Genomic DNA, 26,263 nt, shown 5'->3' with positions numbered 1-26,263 from the left:
CATCCAACCCTTCTGGAGAGCTATTTGGAACTATGCCCAAAGGGCAACAAAAAATGTGCATACCCTTTGACCCAGCAATACCACTACTGGGTACTATACCCTGAAGAGATGAGGAAAAAGGGTAAAAACATTACTTGTACAAAAATATTTATAGCAGCCCTGTTTGTGGTGGCAAAGAATTGTAAATCCAGTAAATGTCCTTCAATTGGGGAATGGTTTAGCAAACTGTGGTATATGTATGTCATGGAACATTATTGTTCTATTAGAAACTAGGAGGGATGGGATTTCAGAGATACCTGGAGGGATTTGCATGAACTGATGCTGAGTGATATGAGCAGAACCAGAAAAACACTGTACACTCTAACAGCAACATGGGAGTGATGTTCAACCTTGAAGGACTTTCTCATTCCATCAGCGCAACAATTGGGAACAAGTTTTGGCTGTCTGCAAAGGAGAGTGCCATATGTATCCAGATAAGGAGCTGTGGAGTTTAAACAAAGTACAAGGACTATTCCCTTTAATTTGGAAAAAAAAAACCCAGATGTCTTATTGTCTGATCTGGTTACCTCTGAGAATTCTGTTCTCTTTAAGGATATGATTTCTCTCTCATCACACCCAATTTGGATCAAGGTACAACATGGAAACAAAGTAAAGACTGATGGAGTGCTATCTGTGGGGTGGGGGTGGGGGGAGGGAAGCAAGATTGGGGGAAAATTGTAAAACTCAAATAATATCTTTAATAAAAATTAAAAAAAGAAATTTCATGTGTTGAGAGAAAAATCATATCCTTGAGGAGAAAATAAAATATTAGAGTCAGCAAAATTATGTAGTACATGACAGTTTTTTAATTGAAAGTAATAGACTTTGGTCTTTGTTTAAACTCCACAGTTCTTTCTCTGGATACAAATGGTATTCTCCATCAAAGGTACTCTAAAATTGTCCCTGATTATTGCATTGGTGGAATGAGTAAGTCCATTAAGGCATTAAGGTTGATCATCACCCCCTATGTTGTAGTTAGGGTGTATAGTGTTCTTCTGGTTCTTCTAAAGTTGCTCAACATCAGTTCATGAAAGTCTTTCCAGGCTTCTCTGAAATCCCATCCTTCTTGATTTGTAATAGAACAATAGTACATATATGTAAGATATGTACTACATAGTACATAATGTACATATACCATAATTTTTTCAGCCATTCCCTAATTGATGGACATTCACTCGATTTCCAATTCTTTGCCACCACATACAGGGCTGCTATGAATATATTTGTACAAGTGATGTGGTTACCCTTTTGCATGGTCTCTTCAGGGTGTAGACCCAATAGTGGTATTGCTGCATCAAAGTGTATGCACATTTTTATTGCCTTTTGGGAATAATTCCAGATTGCTGTTCAAAAAGGTTGGATGAGTTCACAGCTCCACCATCAATGTATTAATGTCCAAGATTTCCCACATCTCTCCCACCATTGAACATTGTCCTTGCTGGTCATATTGACCAATCTGATAGGTATTAGATGGTACCTCAGAGCTGCTTTAATTTTCATTTCTCTAATCAGTAATTATTTAGAGCAATTTTTCACATGACTATGGATAGCTTTGATTTCCTGATCTGTAAATTGTCTTTGCATATCTTTTGACCATTTGTCAATTGCGAAATGGCTTGTTGTTTTATAAATTTTTTTAGGTTTTTTTTTTGCAAGGCAAACGGGGTTAAGTGACTTGCCCAAGGCCACACAGCTAGGTAATTATTAAGTGTCTGAGACCGGATTTGAACCCAGGTACTCCTGACTCCAAGGCCAGTGCTTTATCCACTATGCCACCTAGCCACCCCCTGTTTTATAAATTTGACTCAGTTCTCTATATATTTTAGAAATGAATCCTTTGTCAGAAATACTAGATGTAAAATTTTTTTCCCAATTTACTATAATTATTTTGATATTGGTTACAGTGACTTTGTTTATGCAAAAGCTTTTTAATTTAGTGTAATCAAAATTATCTAATTTGTTTTTTCTTATTAAAATGGTTTTTATTAAGGTATCTTAACAAAACAGCACACCTCTCTCATGGTGGGAGAGAGGGGCAGGGAAATCCCAACATAGAGGCTCTTTTATGCACTTTGAAAGACTTTGTTCCTACCCCTTCATGCTAACTATAGGCTGGGATCACAAATCTAATTGATCCAATGGTACCTATATTTCCCCACCCTGCTCTTTATACTAATGAGCAAGAACAGATAGATCTCTTTGAGCATGTGAAAAGAAGATCTAATTTGTTTTTAATGATGTTCTCCATCTCTTCCTTGTTCACAAAATGGTTCCCTTTCCATAGATCTGACAAGTAAATTTTTCCTTGATCTCCTAGTTTGTTTATAATGTCTTTTATGTCTAAATCCTGTACCCATATGGAGTTTATCTTGGTACAGGGTGTGAGATGTTGGTCTAATCCAAGTTTCTGCCATACTATCTTCCAATTTTCCTAACAGTTTTTTATGGGAGAGAGAGTTCTTATCTCAGAAGCTGAATTCCTTCAGTTTGTCAAACAGCAGATTACTATAATTGTTTCCTGCTGTCTCTTTTGCACCTAATCTATTCCATTGATCTACCACTCTATTTCTTAGCCAATACCAGACTGTTTTGGTGACTGATGCTTTATAATATAATTTTAGATTTGGTAAGGCTAAGCCACCTTCTTTTGCACTTATTTTCATTAAATACCTGAATATTTTTGCCTTTTTCTTTCTCCATATGAATTTACTTACATTTTTTTAAAGTAATTCTTTGGAATTACTTTGGAATTTAAAGTAATTCTTTGGAAGTTTAATTGGTAAAGTTCTAAAATAAGTAGATTAGGTGGAATTCTCATTTTTCTTACATTAGCTTGGCCTATTCATGAAAAATTGATATTTGCCCAGTTATTTAGATCTAATTTTATTTGTGTGAAAAGTGGTTTATATTTGTTTTCATAGAGTTTCTGAGTCTGCCTTGGCAGGTAGACTCCCAAGTATTTTATATTGTCTGAAGTTATTTTAAATGGAACCTCTCTTTCCATCTCTTGTTGATGTATCTTGCTATTAAAATATAAAAATGTTGAGGGTTTATTTTATATCCTGTGACTTTGCTAAAATTTCTAATTGTTTCTAGTAGTTTTTAGATGATTTTTAGGACTCTTCTAGATATACCATCATGTAATCTTCAAAGAGTAGGAGTTTTTTCCTTCCTTCCCATTTTTAATTCCTTCAATTTCTTTTTCTTCTCTTATTGCTGAAGCTATCATTTCTAATACAATATTGATAGCAGTGGTGATAATAGCCATTCTTGTTTCATCCCTGATCTTATTGGGAATGCCTCTAGCTTATGCCCATTGCATACAATGCTTGTTGATGGCTTCAGATACATACTGCTTATCATTCTAAGGAACAATCCATCTCTTCCTACACTCTCTAGTGTTTTTAGTAGGAATGGATGCTGTATTTTGTCAAAAGCTTTTTCAGCATCTATTGATATGATCATATGATTTCTAATAGGTTTATTGTTGACATAATTGAGTATACTAACAGTTTCCTAATATTGAACCAACCCTGCATTCCTGGAAAAAATCCTACTTGATCATAATGTATTATCCTAGTGATAACTTGCTGAAATCATCTTGCTAAGATTTTATTTAAGATTTTTGCATCCATATTCATTAGGGTAATTGGTCTATAATTTTCTTTCTTTGTTTTGACTCTTCCTGGTTTAGGTATCATCAACATAATGGTGACATAGAAGAAGTTATGCAGAGTTCCATTTTCATCTATATTTCCAAAGAGTTTATATAGAAGTGGAACCAATTGTTCCTTAAATGCTTGATAGAATTCACTTGTGAGTCCATCTGGCCCTGGAGAATTTTTCTTAGGGAGTTCGATGAAAGCTTGTTGAATTTCTTTTTCTGAGATAGGGTCATTTAAGTATTTAATTTCCTCTTCATTTAATCTTGGTAATGCATATTTTCATAATTATTCATCCATTTCACTTAGATAATCAAATTTATTGTCATTCAGTTGGGCAAAATAATTATGAATTATCATTCTAATTTCTTCTTCCTTGGTGGTGAGTTCACCATTTTCATTTATGGTAGTAGTAATTGGCTTTCTTCTTTCTTTTTTTATCAAATTAACCAAAAATTTATCAATTTTTATTGTTTTTTTATAAAACCAATTCTTGATTTATTAGTTCAATAATTTTCTTGCTTTCAATTTTACTAATTTCTTTAATTTTTAGAATTTCTAGTTTGATATTTACTTGGGGGATTTTGATTTGCTCTTTCTCTAAATTTTTTAGTTGCATACTTAGGTCATTGGTTTCCTCTTTATCTATTTTATGCATATAAGCAGTTCAAGTTATACTAATATATCACCCAATAACTGCCTTGGCTGTATCAGATAAGTTTTGGTATGTTGTCTTGCTATTGTCATTATCAAGGATGAAATAATTAATTCTCTCTATAATTTGTTATTTGATCCACTCGTTCTTTAAGATGAGGTTATTTAGATTCCAATTAGTTTTATGTCTGTCTCTCCATGACCCATTATTGCACATTAAATTTATTGCATTATGGTCTGATAATTATGTATTCACTATTTCTGCCTTTCTACATGTGATTATAAAGTTTTTGTGTCAATTTTTGTGTAAGTGCCATATACTGCAGGAAAAAAATGTATATTCCTTTCTACCCCCATTCAATCTTCTCCAAAGTTCTATCATGTCTAGTTTTTCTAACATTCTGTTTACCTCCTTAACTTTCTTCTTCTTTATTTTATGGTTAGATTTATCTAAATCTGAGAGAGAGAGGTTGAGATCTCCTATCAGTATAGTTTTGATGTTTATGTCTTCCTGTAACTCATTCAGCTTCTCTTCTAAGAATCTGGATGCTATACCACTTAGTACATATATATTTAGTACTGAAATTGCTTCATTGTCTATGGCACCTTTTAAGAGGATATAGATTTCTTCTTTTTCTCTTTTTAATGAGATCTATTTTAGGAGCTGCTCTGTCTAAGATAAGGATTGCTGCCACTGCCTTTTTCACTTTGGCTGAAGCAAAATATATTCTCCTCCAACCAGTTTACCTTTACTCTATATGTATCATTTTGCCTTCCATGTTAGCTTCCCTCTGTCTGTATTTCCCCCTTTTTTTTTTACTTTATCTATATTCCCCAATATTTTACTTCAGAATACCACCTCCTTTCATATGTTTGTCTCCTTATATCTACCTCATTCCCCAATCTTTCCCCTTTCCCTTGGCCCTTCTTCCTTCCTTTTCTTCTCTTAGTTCCCCTTTTCCTCCCCCTCTCCATTCCCCTTTTAATATTTGAAAGATAATTAAGTTCCTTAACTTAACTGAATGTGTGTGTGTTAATCCTTCTTTGAGACAAATCTGATTAGAGTAAGATTCAGGCAGTTTTTACCTCCTCCCTTCTTCCCCTCTATTGCAATAAGTCCTTTGTACCTTTTCATGTAATGTGATTTACCCCAATTCAATCTCCTCCATCCTCCCATCTCTTTACTGTCCCCCCATTTTTAAGGAGATCTTGTTTTTAAATCATTCAGAGTCACAGACAAGTCACATGTCCATTACTTCTGGTTAGGTATATTCTCTCTAAGAGAGTTGCAGTTCTCAAGCATTATGAGAATCTTTCTCCCAGGTGGGGATATGGAAAGTTTCATCTTATTGGATAGCAATTTTTTTCTTTTCCCTTTTTTCACTTTTAATGTGTCTTTGACTATCCTGTTTGAAGTCCAAATTTTCTATTTATCTCTGTTATTTTCATCAGGAAAAGTTAGAAGTCTCCTATTTTCTTAAATGTTTGTATTTTCCTCTGGAAGATAAAGCTCAGTTTTGCTGGATAGTGAATTCTTGGCTGCATTCTAAGCTCCCTTGATCTTTGGAATATCATTTTCCAAGACCTTTGATCCCTTAGTGTTGATGAAGCTAGATCCTGTGCAGTACTTACAGTGGTTTGTATCTAAATTGTTTCTTTCTGACTGCTTGCAGGATTTTCTCTTTTATCTGATAGTTTTGAAATCTGACCACAATATTCCTTGGTGTTTTCATTTTGGATACCTTTCTGGATGGGATTGATATATTCTTACAATAACTATTTTGCCCTCTGGTTCTATGATATCAGGACAATTTTCCTTCAAAAGATCCTGGAATATCAAAATTCCAGGCTTTTATTATCCTCCATGAGTTCAGTAAGCCTGGTGATTCTTAAATTGTCTCTTTTGGATCTCTTCTCTAGGTCAGTAGTTTTACTGATGAGGTATTTAACATTTTCTTCTATTTTTTTCAAATTTTTGGTTTTGTTCAACAGATTTTTGTTATCTCATGGAGTCATTAGTTTCCATGGATTCCATTCTTTTTTTTTAAGAGAAGAATATTCCTCATTTACCTTTTCTAACTCCTTTTTTTAAAGTTATTTTTTGCAAGGAAAATGGGGTTAAATGGCTTGCCCAATACCACACAGCTAGGTAATTATTAAGTGTCTGAGGCCAGATTTCAACTCCTGACCCCAGGGCCAGTTCTCTATACACCGCACCACCTAGCAGCTCCTCCAATTCCTTTTTGAAGGAGTTCTTCATTTGCCCAATTGTGCTTTTGAGAGAATTATTTTCTTTTTGCACTTCTCCAGTTGTATTTTCCAAGGAATTTTTTCTTGTTGCAAAGTGTTAATTTCCTCTTGCAACATATTAATTTTCTCTTGGGGTTCTTTTCCCAATTTTTCCATTTGATATTTGAACTACTTCCTGAGCTCTTCTAAGAAGTCTTTCTGGGCTGGAAACCAATTCAAATTCTCTTCAGAAGTTCTAGCTCTCTCCAAGTTAGGTCTTTGACTTCGAGGTAGCTTTCAATGGACCCCTATTTCAATGGCCTTTCTTTGTTTTCCTAGGCTCTTGTGTTGGGGGGAGGGACTGGTTCACAGACCTTTGGTTTTGAAAACCCTAGAGGCTTAGCTCACTGTGCTTAGTAACTCCAAGTAGGTTGACCAACAGGGAGTGCTAGAGGCTTTCTCTGAAGTGTCTTTGACCTTGATTTTTGCCTGCTCCCAAAGTGGGGTGGGGGAGGTACAACAGGGCCTGAATTATCCTTGAACAATGTAGGCTGTGCCACCAGGCTATATAGTTAAACTTATTCACTCACTGCCAAGAGAGACCTCTGCTGCCCATACCTAAGCCTGGGGAGTGCATGTATCTGTGTGTGTGTGTGTGTGGGGGGGTTGTTGCTATATTTATTCTGGAAAGAGTCCCTTTCTCTCAAAGGGATGGAGGGGGTCTCAACTGGAAACAGGAGGACTCCACTGACCAGATAGATGTCTAGCCTCCACATTGGAGCTCTCCTGCCCACTATACTGGAACTCTCCCTCCAACTTCACTGGAGTTCTCCTGCCCAATTACACAGTCAAAAACTTTCACAGCTGTTCTGAGGTTAGTCCTGCATCACACCCCACTGCCCCTGCACTGGCTCTATGCTTTCTGCCCCCTGGGCTCATCCATAGTCCCCTGAGACAGACCTTGTTGTTAGGTGTTCTCCTTTGTTCCTCTCTGGAGTTTGTGGATTTGAATTTTGTTAAGGGGCTTGCTTCATATTAGTTCTGAGGGAAAAGCCAGAGACTGTAGCAGAATGCCTGACTTCTCTCCGCCATTTGGACCAGAAATTTGTACTAAATCTATTTTAGAGAGTCTTAAAATAATTTACAATTCTCCCATAGTGAATAAGTATCTAAACATAGACCTCATAACATTATTCCATTCTCCCCCTCCCATTTCAGAAGATTTCTCTTTTTTCAAAATGACTATTGATGGTCTATTGTTATCCTTTGGCAGTTCTTCTAAAGAGGAAAAGTTCTTAATATTACAGATTGTCTCCAATAGATTTTTGATATCTAAATTTTTGAGCTATTTAACATAATTTTTCTTAATTAATATAAATTGTTTTCATTTGAAATACATACATTTTATTTATGGGAAAATTGAATTTAATGAAACTATTTTGAATTCATAATTTGTTTTGTTTAATTATACTTTCTTCCTCTATCAACAGTTCTAGAATTTATACACTTTCATTATTTTAGAATATTTATTTTAGAATATTTATGAGAAGTTGTTTATATTCATAATCATTTAGAATTTACTATATATATGTAGAATTTTTGTCTATATATTTTTAACCAACAATCCCCTCAGTTTTTGTGATTATGTAAAATGTTGGAATGGTAGAATAAAGAGTACTGTCCCAGAAAGTTTGCTTTGGAATTTGCTGAATATTCAACTACAATGTATATTTGGAGCTTCCAGAGAGCTGGAAGAGAGCTTAGAAGATGGCTAGTCCAATTTCTTCATTTTCTAGATCAGAAAATAGATTTATAAAATTTAGGAATTTTGCCTAATGCCACATAAGTGGAAGCCATTAGATGTGATATTTGAAAGTAGAGGACTAAAGGAGTAAAGTAGATGGTCACTGAGATAATCTTAAAAGAACTAATATCAATTAAGTTTTCCTTGAGGTCTGTGAAATCTGGGTGAGTGTTTTATATGTAAAAGTTTCTTTAACTTATGTGTGAACTCAAAGACTTTTTAGCTTGTATTATTTTAATTTCAGTTTCTCTTTTTCTCTCTTCCTTCTGGTTATGCTAATAATATAGAAAAATGCTAATAATTCTGTTTGTTTATTTTTTAATCTTGCTAGTTTTTGCAAGCAATTAGTAGCATTAATTATTTTTCTTGATTCTGTAGGGGTTTTTTAAAAAAGTAAGTCATATTAACTGAATCTAAAATATATATTTGATTCTTCTTTGCCAAAGCTTAGTGGAGATGATAAACAGTTTTTGATTTGTGTGTGTGTGTGTGTGTAATATTTTGGCCAAATAATGGAAGATAGGACTCATTAGAAAAGGTGAAGGGGACAGCAAAAGATGAGATGGAGAGATTCATGGAAACAATGAGCATCTACTTGGACTAATTTCAAGAGCAGAAGAAGGATAGAAGGACCTGGATAGCTGTGGTCCATGGGGTCATGAAGACTTGGATGAGACTGAATGAAAAACAAGTGTGTGTATGGATGTGTTTATGAGTGTGGGTATTTATATGTTTGTAGACATAATGCATATATATATATATATACATATATATATGTATATATATATATATATATATATATACGCATATAGATACACATACAAACATGCAGCAATGAATACCCTTCAGCTAGGTGGTACAGTGGATAGAGCATCTGGCCCCCAGCACTTAATAATTGCCTAGCTGTGTGACCTTGGGCAAGTCACTTAACCCTATTGCCTTGCAAAAAGAAAAAAAAATGAATACCCTTGCCCTTCACTGACTGGAGTCCAATTAAGTTACATTCAACATTTCATCCATTCTGAAGCATTCTTTGGTATTCTTAAGAGAGTTGGGAATAGCTGTATTTTCAACCATTGAGTCCAGCCACCACCAAATGTATTCCCCCATCTTAAGGGTCCTCAGAATTCCTTTTAACCATTTAAGAGTTATATTAATTTTTACAAATTATATTTACCTAAATGTCTTAATGGGAACAAAATATACTAGGATCTTAGCACCTAAAAGTGGGGGCATAATTGTTCTTCTCTTTAACTCATTATCTAGGGAGGAAAAAAGATCAGAAACATAGTTTAACTCAACTCTCATAGTGAAATGCGATAATAAAAGTGATAATGAAAGATAGGACCCATTAGAACAGGTGAAGGGGACAGCAAAAGATGAGATGGAGAGAGTCATGGAACCCCTGAACATCTACTTGGACAGACTTCAAGAGGAGAAGAAGGATAGAGGCTCTGGCTTCCTGTGGTCCATGGGGTCATGAAGACTTGGATAAGACTGAATGAAAAACACTTCCACCAAGTTTCAAGTCCACAATTTCCCTTGGCCTCAAGCCCTAAGCACCTTGGCTTCTTAGATTTTCAGTGATAGGCTGGGTGACTGCATATAAGACTTAGAATCCTGAATTCAAGGTCACCATGTAATTCATCACCTGTGATTAGAATTGGAAAGGATAAATTAAACAGTCCAAACATAATTCCAAGTTCATTTCTCAGGGTCATGGAGATGAGGGGAAGGTATTCACTCCCCTCTCACTAGTACAGTTCATAGTTTCCATGCTATGGATGAACAGTATTTTTGCCTTTTTTGAACACTACAGGAAAGAGAGATGTCCCAATACAAGAGTTTTAAAAGAAGAAAACTGTTCAGGTTACAAGGTCAGTCAAAAAAAGCTTCTTCCACTTATATGACAGATGAATGTAGAATTTCTTCTCTTAGAGTTGGTTCTTCCATCTCACATAAATTGTGAATGTTCCAAAATCCTGTCACACACAAATGTATACAAAAGTTTTGGGGGAGTAAGGGAAAGGGGATTAGGCTAAATTAAGAAAGAGATTCTATGATAGCAATTACAGGTATTAGTAGCTGGTCATCTCTTCATTTTCATGTTCGATCTTTGTCATTCCCTTTTTAAATAATTATTCCTATGAAATTCAGGCCCTATAGAAGAGCAACCTCAGCCAAAAATTAAAATTAAATAAAATAAGTAAATATATGTAAATAAAGTATAAAAATAATAAATAAAACAATGAATCTATAAAATAAAAATAAATTTAATAAGTAAAACAATTCCATATAAAAGGAAATGACTAAGGAATGACAATGACACAGTATTATTATATGAATATATCAATAAATTTTGTGATCTATTCAAATCTATCAAACCTGATAATTATCTTCTTTTGAATGTTTTTTTAGGAAAACTGACTTTTTGAATTTGTTACTTACATAATCTTTATTTCTCTTGTTTAGCTTTTAAACCCTTCTGGAAGCTCTTACCTTTGAACCATTTTTCACTTCTAATGGTCAAGTTGTTCATTGTAACTTTGTCCTTTTCTGATGGAGATTTTCTACACTTCTTTTATTGCTTAGTGAATGGGGGCCCCTTTTTGTTTACCTAATTCTTCTCTCTATTCACTTTTCTGTGAGATTTTCCTTTAGTCTCTGTCTTTGTCTATCAGTCTGACTGTCTCTCTCTCTCTCTCTCTCTCTCTCTCTCTCTCTCTCTCTCTCTCTCTTTCTCTCTCCATATATATACATATATGTATATATTCTGATATGATGAGAACAAAGGTTTTAATGTAACCTTATTCTCAGGCATCTTATTACAAAAAGCAATACCCTCTTTTTACAGAGTGTCTGAAACTCAAAAGAGTAAATGACTTGCTCAAGGTGACTTAGATGGTTCCAAGCAAATCTAGGGTTTGGACTCCTTGCTTTTACTTCAAATGTATCATTCCTTTTTTTGTTTGTTTGTTTTGTTTTGTTTTTGTTTTTGCAAGGCAATGGGATTAAATGACTTGTCCAAGGTCTTACAGCTAGGTAATTATTAAGTATCCGAGGCCGACATTGAACTCGGGTCCTCCTGACTCCAGGTCCAGTGCTCTATCCACTGCACCACCTAGCTTTCCCCAAATGTATCATTCTTTGCATTGAGTCACTTAATTTCTTCCTCCTTATTTTAGATAATTTCTATTAAAAAATCTCATTACATTCTGAGACGATCAGTCTTGATGGAAACAGCTCCTCTTAGCTCTCCTTCGGCAAGTTAGGACAACTGTATTATCCCCATCCAGAAGAAGAAAAACAAAACAAAACAAATTTAAAAAACCAACCCTTCAGAATATGATGAACATTTTATAAAAATTATCTCTTATCCCTTAATCCTAATTCCTCATACTGAAAATGACTAATCTATAACCATGTTTATCAAAAATATGTATAATAATAAGATGTTTATAGATGGGCACATTAGATGGTGAACACACAATGCCTAAGAACTTGAGAAGGCTATATAAATTACCAGAAGCAAAAGTTTCCTTAAGGGCAGTTGCTGTTTCATTTCCATCTTTGACTTTTCTCAGTACAGTGTCTGACACATAGTAGGCTTTATTAAATGCTTTGGGATTGATTGATGAAATATCACTTTCATTATCACCTTGATATCTTTCACTTAATTTTATATCCCCATTATTTAGGACAGAGACTGGCACATAGTAGGCACTTAATAAATATTTACTGATTGATGATTGATTTGATGTGACTTTATTTTCAAAACAAGTATGATGACTTTTTACTCATTTTTTGTGTTCTATATTAACTTTCTCGTTGCGAAAAATTCACTGAACTACATAATTAGTTTCCCCCAAACTATTATAGATACCAATTTGTTTTTGACTAAAATTATACAAACGTGTAAAGGATCAGGATTTTGAGAGTGTTTCAAATCTTAGTGTTGGGATTTTCCCTACCAATGTAGATTATAAACTACACAATGACTTAATAAGTAAGTACCTTAGGGGTAAATGACTCACCTTGGGTCAAACAATTTACATATAACAGAGGTATGATTTCCAGTCAGTCTGTAAGCCCAATGATCTATCCACTACACCACACTGCCACCAATTGACAACAAAAAACAGGGATTCTAAAAATACCTCACATTAGCAAACTTCCTTTCCCTGCCCTGAAAACAACAGCTTGTGTGAGTAGGAAAACATCACAAACATTTTACCAACATGTTGCTGTTGCAATTTCTATTCCCCTCATGACTTGCCTAACTCAGGTTTGCCAGTATGGCACAACCCATATGTATTTTAGGAGCAGATGCAAGAACCAGCTTCAAAGGGAGAGGTGCTCCTTGTTTCTCTGAATAACAGCTTCTTTTGGAGCCAGGTGGTTTGCAGTCTGTGTACCATGGCCCACCGATGTTTCTTACAAAACAAAATACTCTGCCAAACTGGGTGGTTTGGCATTAAACCAGAGTTGAAGCTAAGAACTTTAAATCTTTCATCACGATGGTAAAATTAAATGCTAGATGAAGCCTTATAGATCACATAGATTAATTCCTTCATTTTATTGAAAATAAACAAAAACTAAAACAAAGTGAGGTCAGATCTGTAAAGTAATAACTCCAAAAATATACCAGTGTTAAGGAGTGGAACTAGATTTCAAACACAAACATTTATACACACACACACACACACACACACACACTCATATATAAATATATATAAAATATACACATACATAGACACACATATCATAATCAGTTAGGTTTTACAGTAGATAAGAGTACCAGATCTGCTGTGGGGAAGACCTGAGTTCAAATATGACCCTAGACAACAGTTAACTGTGTGACTATGGGCAAGTTACTTTACCCTGTTGCCTCAGTTTCCTCATGGAGAAGGAAATGGTAAACCCCTCCAGTATCTTTCCCATGAAAAGCCCAAATGGGATCATGAAGAATCAAACATGACTGAAACAACTGAATAATAACAATGATTAAAAAGGGTTTTTTTTTATTAGATGTAACATTTTTAAGTGATTTCCTCAATCAAAGAAGTTCATACAGGGTGAGTAGTGGACTTAGAATTTGAAGGCATAAATTCCTCTTCTGATAGTTACTACCATTGAGACCATAGGTGTGAAACATCATCTCCCTGTGCCTCAATTTTCTTATCATTAAAATGAAGGGGTTAGACTAAATAATATCTGAGATTCTTTCCTGTTATAGATTTGTGATTGCAGAAAATCACACATTTGTAAAATTATATAGCACAGGACTAACTCAGCACTCAAGAGACATCCACTGGGCACTTCTGACATTATTAACCCTATCACCTCACCAAAAATCAAAAAGAAAAACACATTATTTCCAAATGTGCCCAGGATACAGAAGGCATGTTTACCTATAAATGGATTTAAATTTGAATTCTAAAACCTCTTAGAAGCCCCTAAGGAACCTCTTGTCACAAAAGTAGGAAATATCACTTTTTGGAAAACAGTTTAATGTTTGGTGTTGCTCAACTAAGATGAGAGGTATACAAAACACTAGGTACATTATACAATATAATATGTGCATCAATTATGAACATCAGTGAAGATTGAGTGATTTCATTAGCATTAGAAACTCTTTGTTCAGGAATCCTCTATACAGTAAAAAAAAAATCTAGAAACAACTTAGATAACTTAGTTGTCTACCCAAGGCTCAGAAATATCACATATCACACAACTAGTATCAGATGTAAAGCTGGAACCAGAATCTTCTTTGCAGAGATGCTTAAGTGGTACAGTGACTAGAGTACTAGACCTGGAGTCAGAAAGATCTAAGTCCAAATCTAACCTGAGACTTAGTCTGAACAAGTCACTTAACCTAGCATACCTCAGTTTCCTTATCTGTAAAATAAAAATAATAATAATAGGACCTATTTCTAGGGATGTTATGAGGATTAAATAAGATGACTTATTTAAATGCTTAATAGAACAAGAAGAAGAAAAAGCAGAATCAGAACCAGAAGCAGAAGGAGAACCAGAAGGAGAAGCAGAAGAAGAAGAAGGAGGAGGAGGAGGAGGAGGAGGAGGAGGAGGAGGAGGAGAAGAAGAAGAAGAAGAAGAAGAAGAAGAAGAAGAAGAAGAGAGAAGGAGAAGAAGAAGGGAAGGAGAAGGAGGAAGAGTAACAACAAGAAGAGAAAGAGGAACTTTCCTTCTCCCCTCATGGCTACTTTGACCTTCAACACAAACTGTCCACTATATACCAGGTACCTTTCCATTTCCCCCGTTTTAAGCTTCCTTTTGTGTGTTGTCTTCTTCCACGACATTGTAAGTTTCTTGAGGGATTTGGGTCATCTCTCCTTTTCCTATTGAGCAGCTAGGAGGTGCAGTGCACTGGCCATGTAGTCAGGAGGACAAGAGTTCGAATTCGGTTTCAGACACTTGACACTAATCAGCTGTGTGACCCTGAGCAAGCCACTTGACCTTGATTGCCTCACATCTAAGGCTATCTCTAATTTTCCTGATTCTTAAGAATAAGTAAGACTGGTGACATAGCACAGTACCCCCTCACTCAAATCCGATTCATGTGTTTATCATGGCATCACCTTCCTGATGTCATTGTCCTCTTCAAGAATAAAGGACAAACACTTTCTTTTAAATTTATATCCCCAACAATTATCATGGTGAATGGAAAATATTAGATGCTTACCAAATTCATCCTGGCAGGAAGAGCAATAAGAAAAAGTGGAAGAAATGAAAGAAGAGAAGATAAAAACAAATAAGATTTTTTACATGTTGCTTAATAGTAATTTACTTTCATTAGAACTTTAAGATAAACAAAATACTTTTCTCACAATAATGCTAGGAGGTTATAAGTGTGTTTATTATTATATTCATTTGGCAAAATCATAAATTTAATCTTTAAGGAGAAGTGACTTACCCAAGACCACAAACCTCATAAGTGCTAGGAATTCCAATTACTTGTTGAAATTCAGAACTTTACCACAATGCTATACTGCCTCACATGTAAGAAAAGGTATTAACCTAATTTTATCAATTGAATAATCAACTTAACAAAAGAAAAGCAAAATCCAAATAAAATCATTTCAGTCTTCACATTTGTAGTTTTCAGCTTTTTAAAATGGACTCACTCCCAGGGAGGAAAGAAATTTTTGAGGAGAGTGTTCACACTACAAGTAATCATCTAACATTTACAAAGATCTGCCACCTGAATATGTTTTTAGTAATCTTTTAAAAATCTTTCATTAAAATCATTATTCCCAAGATTCATAATTCCTGAATAGTGATGGTAAATACCCTTACCTCTGACTACATGGTCTGCAAACATTTGTAGGGTTGAGAAAAAAAAATATGACTTGCTGGTTAACCATTCAACTTGGTGAACTTCTCTATACATAAGATGATTGTGTCATAAATCTAAAACTGGATGGACCCTCAGAGGCCTTCTACTCCACAGCCTTCTAATTTTTCAGAAAAGGAAATTGAGAATTAAAAATTAACTCAAAAACAAACATGTGAGGAGCAGCAGAAATAAAATTTGAATGCGAGAGTCCTCTGACTCCAAATTCACTGATTTGTCCACTGTTGTTTGGTCCTCATAGGACTGTGATACAATCTTTCTTTGGGCCCATAATTCTCAACATCCTAGAATTACAGAGATTCCAGAAAATGTCTTATCCATAATTTCCACCCCACACTCCAACTTTTACAGGTGAGTAAACTTCTCATCTAATATCAAAGATAGTTCAATAAAGTCATGGACTTCAGTCAGGAAAACCTGACTGTAAATCCAGTTTCAGAAATTTACTTAGTTGGGTGATCCTGGGCAAGTGATTTAATCTGTCTTTCTCAGTTTCCTCATCTATAAAATGGGCTTAGTAATAGCATTTAGATCAAGAGCTATTGTAAGAATCAAATATAATAACACAGGTCAAGTACTTATCAAACCTTCATTCACTTGAGAAACACTAGATGTGATTCTTAATTTTAATTATTTTTTAGGTTTTGGGTTTTTTTGGCAAGGCAAATGGGTTTAAGTGGCTTGCCCAAGGCCACACAACTAGGTCATTATTAAGTGTCTGAGGCCAGATTTGAACTCAGGTCCTCCTGATTCCAGGGCCAGTGCTCTATCCACTGTGCTACCTAGCCGCCCCATACTACATGTGATTCTTAGCCTTTCCTGGCTTGATAAGATCTGCCCTACTAGGACAACATTGGAGAATCCAGGGTCAGCTTCATGCCATAGTGAGCATTAATGCAAGTTTGGGATTCTGATCGTCCTTACCACTCTATGATTCTTACAATGACTCAGTGATGATTGGTGATGATGATGATGATGTGACATCACAGTCTCCTCTATTTGTAGTTCGAAGCAATCTCCAAAATCAGCTCGTCTAACCACCTCCTTTTTAGGAGAAAATTGAACTCAGATGATATAATGATGATAATGTCTAGTTATAAAATAATAATACAATAATAACTATATCTAGCATTTGCAAAGCACTTTAAAAATATCAAATGTTTACTATTATATCATCCTCACAACGACCTTGGGAAGTAGGTATGATCCCCATTTTACATGTGAAAAAAACGGAGACTGAAAGAGTTTAATGAATCATCCAGAGCCATGCAATTAGTAAATATATGAGGTTGCATTTGAACTGTCTTCAAACTCTATACACTGTGCCACTTAACTTCCTTTATCAGTCACCCAGTTACTAAGTAGCATATCCAATATCCAAAACTGAAATCTTTGGTTCAAGTTCTAGGACTCTTTCTCCCCTTTAGCTCTCAGTTGTATCATCACCCTCACCATCACCATCACCATCACCCTCACCATCACCATCACCATCACCATCACCATCACCATCACCATCACCATCACCATCACCATCACCATCACCACCACCTCCACCATTACCACCACCATGTCATCATCATCATCATCATCATTATCATCATCATCATCATCAATTAATAATGCTATTGAAGTTGTACCTTATGTCATGCATGATAATAATAATAGTAATAATAATGATAATAGTAATACAGTAGTACTATATTGTTATTTCTCCCACAGAAATGAAATGAGAGCAAACTATGTTATACAGTATTAAAACAAACTACTTTCCCTTTGTCCTTTTGAAAATTCTTCCCTGAACATCTTGGTGAGTTTCTTTCATTTGGGCTCTGGTGCATGAGGGGCTGAATTGGAAATAAAATAAGCCTTCTCTCAGAGTTTTTTGAAAAAGTTATTTGTGTTTGCATAAAGCATAACTGGCATGCCAATATCAGAGCCAACATGAAATATAGGTGACTGGAAAATTTTAACCAGAGGCCAATTGCCGGTCATGTAGAGCAGAGCCATGCATTTCGAAGGCGGCAAAATACATCCATATCATTCAGGTTCATCTACATCTGCTTATATAGATTTCTGTCTCTTCACCGTACCAGTAAATAAAACTTATAGGGATATAAGAACCATGTGGACATCTCAAGTGCACCCAGAGCATTCCAGTTGACAGGAAGTCATTAAAGTGTCTTTATGAATACATGATAAGGAGGAGAGCTGTGAACATCTGGTTAAGAAGATGGTGCCTGAGGACAGGATGTTGATTTCTGGACCATGGATTACAATATAGGAAGGATGGCTGTTTGCTCAAGATTGGAGCCTAGTTGACAAGGGCTTATAAAGAATATTTTTGCCTGGAGGCTTGCAAATCTAAACAAATGGGCAGCAAACTGAAATGGAAGAGTCATGACGGAAGTACCTTTATCTGCCCACTGAGCTAGATCCCATAGAGAATAAAGTCAATGAGAGAATAAAGAATAGTTGCAAAGAAATAGTAAAATTTTTATAAGAAAATAATTCAAGAAATTATCTAGAAATGTGTAGACATTGATAGAAAAAAAATAATATGCTGATGATTGAAGGGAAGAGGGCAGAATAAACAAACAATGACAAAAACAAACATCAAAATGCCCTGGATATTCTAATTCAAAGAGGCAGATTTTACAGTGGTACTCAGGTACCACTGAGAATTGATAGTATGAGATCCAAGAATAACATGGTAATGGAAGTATGAATTTTACTTAAAAGAGACAAGATGGAGGGGAGGAACAATATTGAGTAGATCAAGAGACATAATTGTGACATGCTCATTTATGTGAGAAAATATAGAAATGAGAAGAAAGATAGAGTTGATGAAGAGAAATCATAATGAATTTAGTCAAAAGATCTGGGTTCAAATTTTGTTCTCAACATTGATTTCTCCCTAAGAATTGCATTGTAAATAGACTTATTTTTTGTCTAGTTCCTCTCTAGTCCATCCTCTATTCAACTGTTATGCTTATGTTCCTAAAATACAAATCTGATCATATTTTTTTCTCCTTACCCTATTTAATAATCTTACCAGACTCCCAATTACTTCCAGGATCAAATAAAAAAATCCTCTTTTTGGTTTTTAAAGACTTTCTTAAACTGGCTTCTTCCTATACTTTACTGTTCCTCTATCCTCTTATAAACTTTCTGATCCTTTTTCATTGGCAATCTTTGTCATTTTTTGAATGTTGCTTAGGCAATCCAAATAAATCAACCCATTCTCTGTACCATTAGCTCTTAAAGAGTTTCCCAAAGCACTTAGAGAAATTAACTTAAACTACCCAATAAAAGAACCATTGCCCAAAGTCAAAGCACTAGAATATTTCACATATTAAATATTGTTCTTCCTGACTCTACCCTCTGTCCTGACCTTTCTTGACCCTATTATAAACACTTTAGAAATATCAAGCATACAGGGTTTTTTGGCATGACATCTCATAATAATATATTGATGAACAAGGGCATTGTTTCTCTTATTTTTTTTATTCATTCATTATTGGTTTGCCCATTTTTTTGCATGTTTAGCATGTTTAATTTAGCCTGTTTAATTAATACTTGTTGGCTAGCTGATTAGATAGTTTCTGAAGTTCTCCAGGTCTATGATCCTACAATGAAAAGTGAGCAAAAAAGATGAAGACTCTCTGTATGGGAAAAGGATACAAATGAGCTATCCAATGTTCCAGAGATCTTTCTTGTTAAATATCAAAGACTTTCCCCATCCTCATCCTCCTTAAGCTCTCTCTAATATGTGTGGTCCATTTGAAATGTACACAAAGGCGTTTTATATATCCCCCATTTATAACAGAATAAAGAGGTTTAATACATTAATGATAGCACCTTCATTTATTTAATTACTTACTAAACCTCTCCAAAAGGAAAATATTTTTTAGACTTATGTGGTACATGAACCCTTAAATTTTAAAAATATATGTACAGAAAATGAATGCAAATATCTTCTAAAATAAGTCTTTCTAAATCCTCATTCTTCCTTCCTCTGCTAACTTCTTTTTCCCAAACTACCTTGTATTTAATTGCTTTCTATCACTTTGTATTTTTAAATATTTATTCTACACACAAACACATACTAATTTTCTTTCCATTGATAAATCAGTGTTTTAGGGGTAAAGAGTATTCCTTTTTTCCCTTTTTTTATTCCCAATGCCTAAGAAGATAACTTCATATAAATGTTCTAAGCATGATTTTTCACTGATTGGTTGATAGGAAATGGAGTATGAACCTCAAAACTGTGTAGGAATTTGAAAGAATTGCGTCAGAAGTACTAAAATTCAGAATGAATGGAATTTGATGAAGAAAACAAAGAACAAATGATATGTCCCTTTGGCTATTGGGAAAGAAAGAGGGTCAGAAAAAGAACAGAGACCCTCAAGAGGAATGGTTTGATGAGGATCGATGCTCAAGAATAAATAGAACTGCTGAAATATCATTTTTGCTTCTTTTCTCTCTGTATGGCAAAGGGAATAATCTTTAAACTGGAAAATAAAAAGCAGCAAGATGAACTGCTGAATTCAAATATCCAGGTATAGATAAAATAAAAGCCATGGTAATGGAAGAGCTGAAAGGTTCAATTTCTCTATTTTTGCTGTTGCTGCTGTTCTTCTACTGTTACTGTTACTGCTGTTGTTGTCTTCAAATGAATAAGAAAGAGGACTTTGCAAACTGTATTCCATTTGACTTTAATTCCTGGCAAAATTATAAAACTGAGGATATATGAAATGCCTTTGTGTATACTTCAAATGTACCACCCATGTCACAGAGAGTTTAAGAAGGATGGGGTTGGAGAAAGTCCTTGACATTCAACAATCAAAAGATCTCTAGAACATTGGAGGAAGCAATTTCGATTGATGGTCCCAGTGAATTTTATGATTTCAAGAGAAGAGAAAAAATGAAGAGATAGAAACAACCAGTAGATGATATGAATATAAGTGTAGGCTGTAATTAAATGACACCTGCTACCCCAACCAGGGAGACTAAAACACTGCTGTTCCTTTGTCCTGATCAGACGATACATCTGGTATGTTTTGCTCATCTCTGTACACCTAAGTTAAGAATGGACATTGAGATGGAGGATCACCAGGATGATGGAGGACCTCATGATATACCCTAAGAGAATTGATTCTGAGAGGATGTTAAGCCTAGAGAAAAGAAAATTCCACAAAGAACTTTCTATCTCTCTTTAAGTATATGCAAGACTATAATGTGTATAAATGAACAAATTTGTCTTACTTGTCTCCAGAGGCAGAAGCAGGAGCACTGAGGGAAAGTTGTAAAGAAATATGCATTTGGGCTAGATGCAAAGGAAAACTTCCTAGCAAAAAACTACCTAAAAGTAAAAGGGTTACCTTGGGAGGTAGTGGGATTCCCCTTAAGGAAGCTCTTCAAGCAAATGCTGCTTAACTACTTGCTGGGGATGTTCTAGAAGGGCTAGATGACTTAGTCTCTTAGATCCCTTCTATCTCTGAATCATTGGTAGTGTATAAAGAACATTGACTCAAGAACTGGACTGGGATCAAATCCTTCTTCAGATGCTCTGTGTGACTAAGTCACTGTCTCCTTCGCCCTCACTTTATCATTGTTAATCATCTTGATTTTTGTCTTACCACTGGATTTTGATGTCTGTGGGGGGGAAAGAATAAGACTAATGACATTATGCAGCTCTGTCTCACTGAAATACAACTCACAAGCAGGTCAAGACATTATGCTCATTATATCTTTGATTCTCTTCAAGAATGAAAGACAAACACCAATAACATCATCTTTAAAATCCGGAAGTTGGACATGTCTTCTAAGTGCCCTTCTTGCCCAGGACTGGCTGTCTGGTTTTAACTCTTAGTTCAACCCTGCAATAGAGGTTCAAATAACACTACATCTCAGTGCCTCAAAATGCTTGTTAAATAATAACTATTTCATACATTAATTTCATTAGCATAAAATTAATTTCTTTATCTAAATACATTTCTCCCAGTAAACCAACTCTCTCAATCAAGGAAAAAAAAAGAAAGAGAAAAAGTAGTTCTGTAAAACTAACCAAAAAAATCAAGAAAGTCTGATATTATACGAAATATCCCATTCCCCTAATTCCTTACCTCTGCAATAAAAGAGAAAGGAATAGTTTTCCATCTCTCTTTGTCAGGGACAGGACATGCTTTACCATGAGTTACAATATTCAGTTTTTTTCTTCTTTGTGGGATTTCTAATTATATTTTTTCAGTCATTATGATTTTCCCCAATTCTTTTTACTTTACCTGGCATCAGCTTGTATAAGACTTGTCATGCTTCTATGAATTCCTCATATTCATCATCTCACAGCACAATAATATCCCATTACATTACTAGAACACAACATGTTTCTTTATTTCCCAATCAATGAACAACTACCTAGTTTCCAGTTTTGACTTTGCTTTTTTTTTCCTATCACAAAAAGTGAATATCTCACATGCAGATAGCATTTTGCGATTTGAAAATTATTTCACTTGTCAACAGATGTTATGTTTATATCAATATGGTCCCACCAAAAGACATATTCTAGGTTTGCTTTATAGTTTGTTTCTTTTGAGTTGTGTGATTTTGTCAATATGGGTATTCCATCCAGTGATGATTAGATGGATGAATTAATTAAAAGATGAATGGATGGATGTAAAGACATTTGTTAAGGGCTTAGTTAATTTTCAACACTGTTTAAATTCTAGGTACAGAGACAAAAAAAAGAACTCCTACACAAATAATTTTATTGAATAAAACAATTCAACTTAAAGTTCACTTCCTGGACAGATGAAAAGTCCTAGGAGGTTGAGGTGCACAGTGATGAGGTGCCTGACAAGGCCTAGATTATTTTGAGAGAATACTGGCATGTTATAGGATAGTTCAAAGGGGCCTGAAGGGCATAAGAACAAGGCATATGGTAAGAAATTTGGTCTTTCATATTCACCAACTTTCAACAGAAATTTGAATTTGGTGACTACTGGTTCCTCCAAGTGGTATGAATAACATGTTTCTAACTCTGTCCCAAGTTATATTTCCAAGTGTTTCAGTGACTAGAATGTCATCCATGACCAATCTTTTATGTTCAATCAAACTGATGCTTAGATAAAAACAGTTCTGCAATTGAATACTAAAGTTTGGTCACATCTTTCAGACCTTGGGTTCTGCTGCTGTTGCCTTAAAGACTACAGTGAGGTTAACTGAAGGAAGAATCCAGTAGAAAAGATGAAAAATAATCAAAGGGATTGTATCATACTCTCATGCCCTGACCTGAAATATGTCCCATCAATTTAGCCACAACACAAAGAAATATCTTCTCATTGAAGCCTGTGTGTCTATTGGCACCAAGCTACCCCTAAACACTACCTATCTCTTAGAGAGATTCAGGACACAAAATTCCTATTTTTTTTTCTCTTTTATTTCAAGTAGAAATTCTGCCTCACTGAATTTAGATCTATTGATTAGTGCCCTTTAGCCAAGTCTTGCTTGCTTTCTTTTATCCTCTCTTATACTGTTTTTAATACAGTAATTGGAAAAAAGTAACCTAAAGTGTCATACTCTAATAGCATGGTAAACAGACATTCACCATGTGCCTGGGGTGAGTTGAAATTCATGCCAGAAGAGTAGTAAAGAGAGTTGAAATGAGGCTGTAAAATTTTTTCAGTTGTAAAACTTAATTATGGAAAAAATAAAGAGGGAGGGGCAAGGGAAAGATAACAATCATTTATTAAACACCTACTATGTGGCAGTTACTAATGTATTTACAAATATTATCTCACTGGATCTTGATGTCTCTTCAACAGAGGAGATACTACCAGTAATATTCCTATGGCATCTTTCTAATGACCCTGGTAATTTTTTTTCAACTATTTGCTGAAAATACCAACTACTAGAAGAGTGCCATAAGATTGCATTAAATGCACAGTGAGAATGCAATAAATCTCTGAGTTGGAGTAGAAGCTAAGTAGCCTCATTCGTCTAACATGTACCTGAATAAAATTCTCCTTTAAAACATCATCTTCATTGCAGGTCATTAATCCTATGCTTTAAGATATTCAGGGAGTAAACTCATTATTTAATAAAGTTGACCATGTCATGCCCCATGCTATGATGTGATTTGCGATAATGAAAAAAATGATATAGTTGAAGTCAGGGACGTGATTTGAATCCTCTCTCTGTTAATTAACTATGGGAACCTGAGCAAGATATCTACTAAGTTGTAAGTGGGTTGAGATCTACATTAATAGAGCACATTCTCACACTGGTAGTTCCCACATGCTGATCTAATCATAGATACAATACATAAGACATCAAGGTTGTCATGTTCTCATTTGATCCTTACAACAACCCTATTGAATGTGGCATGTACATTGGGTTTTATTAACCCCATTTTGCCATTAAACATAAAGCAATAATGAGGAGTGCTGAAATGAGGTTGGACTGAATGAAATCTTACTTAAAATTTATGTAAGAAGAAAGAATACTCTTGCTCTTTGAGGACAGAGCTTCAGATGTTAATGTTAAGTTAACCAGGTTGAGTGGATAAGAAGATCTGAGTTCAGATGTGACCTCATACATTTACTAGGTATATGACCCTTAACAAGTCACCTAATCCTGTTAGCCTCAGTTCCCTAAGTTATAAAATGAGCTAGGAAAGGGAAAGGCAAACTATTCCAGTATCTTTGTCAAGAAAAGTCCAAAAGAAGATATAAAGAGTCAGATGCAATTGAAAACAACTAAGCAAAGACAGTAAATGGATAGAATGTTGGATCCAAATTCTGGATGATCTGGATTCAAATCACACTTCTATCACAAAATGGATCTGTGATCCATTCAGTATCAGTTCAAATATCTCAATCCTACTTACATGGAAAATGGGAATAGAATTATCTACCTCATAGAGTAGAAATGGTATTCCAATGACATGTAATCCTCATTTATTAAAACTGCTCTATTTCACTTACTAGATACCTCAAGAACAAGAAATGAAGTGCCTGTTTTTCCTTCCACTGCTTGCCCCCAATCTCCAACTAGCTACCCCTGAATTAATTCTATACCCAGTCTTGAGCAAACCTGTATTCAGAATATTAAAGGCCTGGAGGGACATAGAATAGAATGGGAAATTATTCTTCCTTCCATCCTCACCAGCTAGTTGTATTTATGGCTGTGACACCCCAGTCTGATTTACAGAGCCAGTTCTAGGAGGGATGTAGAAGGAAACTCTATTAGCAGAGGGGTCAGAACAAAGGCCTTAAAGTTAACATAAGAACTCAGCTGTTATTTCAAAGGAAGGGGAGAAGCCCAGCCAGATCATCAGAATGGATGTTATGTGCCTGTACCTGGGTGCTTGCAAGGGAGGATGGCAATGACATATCGAAATGGTCTTTACTTTATGTTAGCACATAAAAAGTAAATCAGTGAACACATTTTGAACTATGAAACCATTTAAGATCCAAGATCACCACCTGAATACACAGATAGAGGAGGGAAACTAAGAAAGGTAAATTTATTATTATTTTTAAGGCCTTTGAAGCCTTAAATCCAAGGTTTCCTCTTTCCTGGGTGACAGCCATAATGGCCAATGTCATAAGCAGTCTCTCAGGGATGACTGGAACAGACCAAAAAGTAGGCAGGCTCATTCTTCCTTAGTTTGTTCACTATGAAACCATTCTGACTGCATGACCTTGCTAAATAAAAGGATAGTGGACAATGCTTTGGGAAAAACATTAGATTGGCTGTTAATAGATTTGGGATCAAATCCAGACTGTCCCTCACCTCTGTCACCTTGGATATGTAATTTTAGTTTTGGGGGATTCAGTATTTTTTTCATCTCTAGAAGAAAGGGATTAGACTGGATGACTTTGACAATTCTTTCCTGAAGTTATGATTCTAATAAAAAGTATTTTAAAGTTTGCAAAGCACTAGAAATAACTATTGGTGAGGTAGAGGTACAGTGAATAGAATGTCAGACATCGAGTCAGAAAGACCTGAGTTGAAATCTAGACTGACACCTAATATCTTTTGGATAATAGGCAAGTCACTTAACTCTGTTTTCCTCAATTGCCTTATCTCTAAAGAGAATGGAAGAAGGAAACTGAAACCACTCCAGTATCTTAGTCAAGGAAACCTCATTCTCTGGTATTCTCATACTTCATTAATGTTGGGAAAAATAAAGAGGGAGGGGCAAGGGAAAGAGAACAATTACAAGTGGGGGGAACTGTTCTGTAAGACTTCTTCACCTATTCTGTGTCATGGACCTTTTGGGTAATCTGATGAATTTCCCTTTCCAGAACCATATTTTTCAAATGTGTAAAATACAGATAATTACAAAGGACATTGCAAAGGTTATATAGGAAACTACAAAAGAAATTATTTACATCAAAATAAATTAAAATTTTTTACATTGAAATCATTGTCTCAATATTTTTAAAATTCATGGACAGCCCCCCCCCCCCCACGATTAGGAAACCCGATGTTTTC

Source organism: Macrotis lagotis, chromosome 1 (assembly GCF_037893015.1).
Source record: "Macrotis lagotis isolate mMagLag1 chromosome 1, bilby.v1.9.chrom.fasta, whole genome shotgun sequence".
NCBI lineage: Eukaryota > Metazoa > Chordata > Mammalia > Peramelemorphia > Peramelidae > Macrotis > Macrotis lagotis.
The sequence above is the reverse complement of the archived record's forward strand: the minus strand, read 5'-3'. Positions refer to the sequence as shown.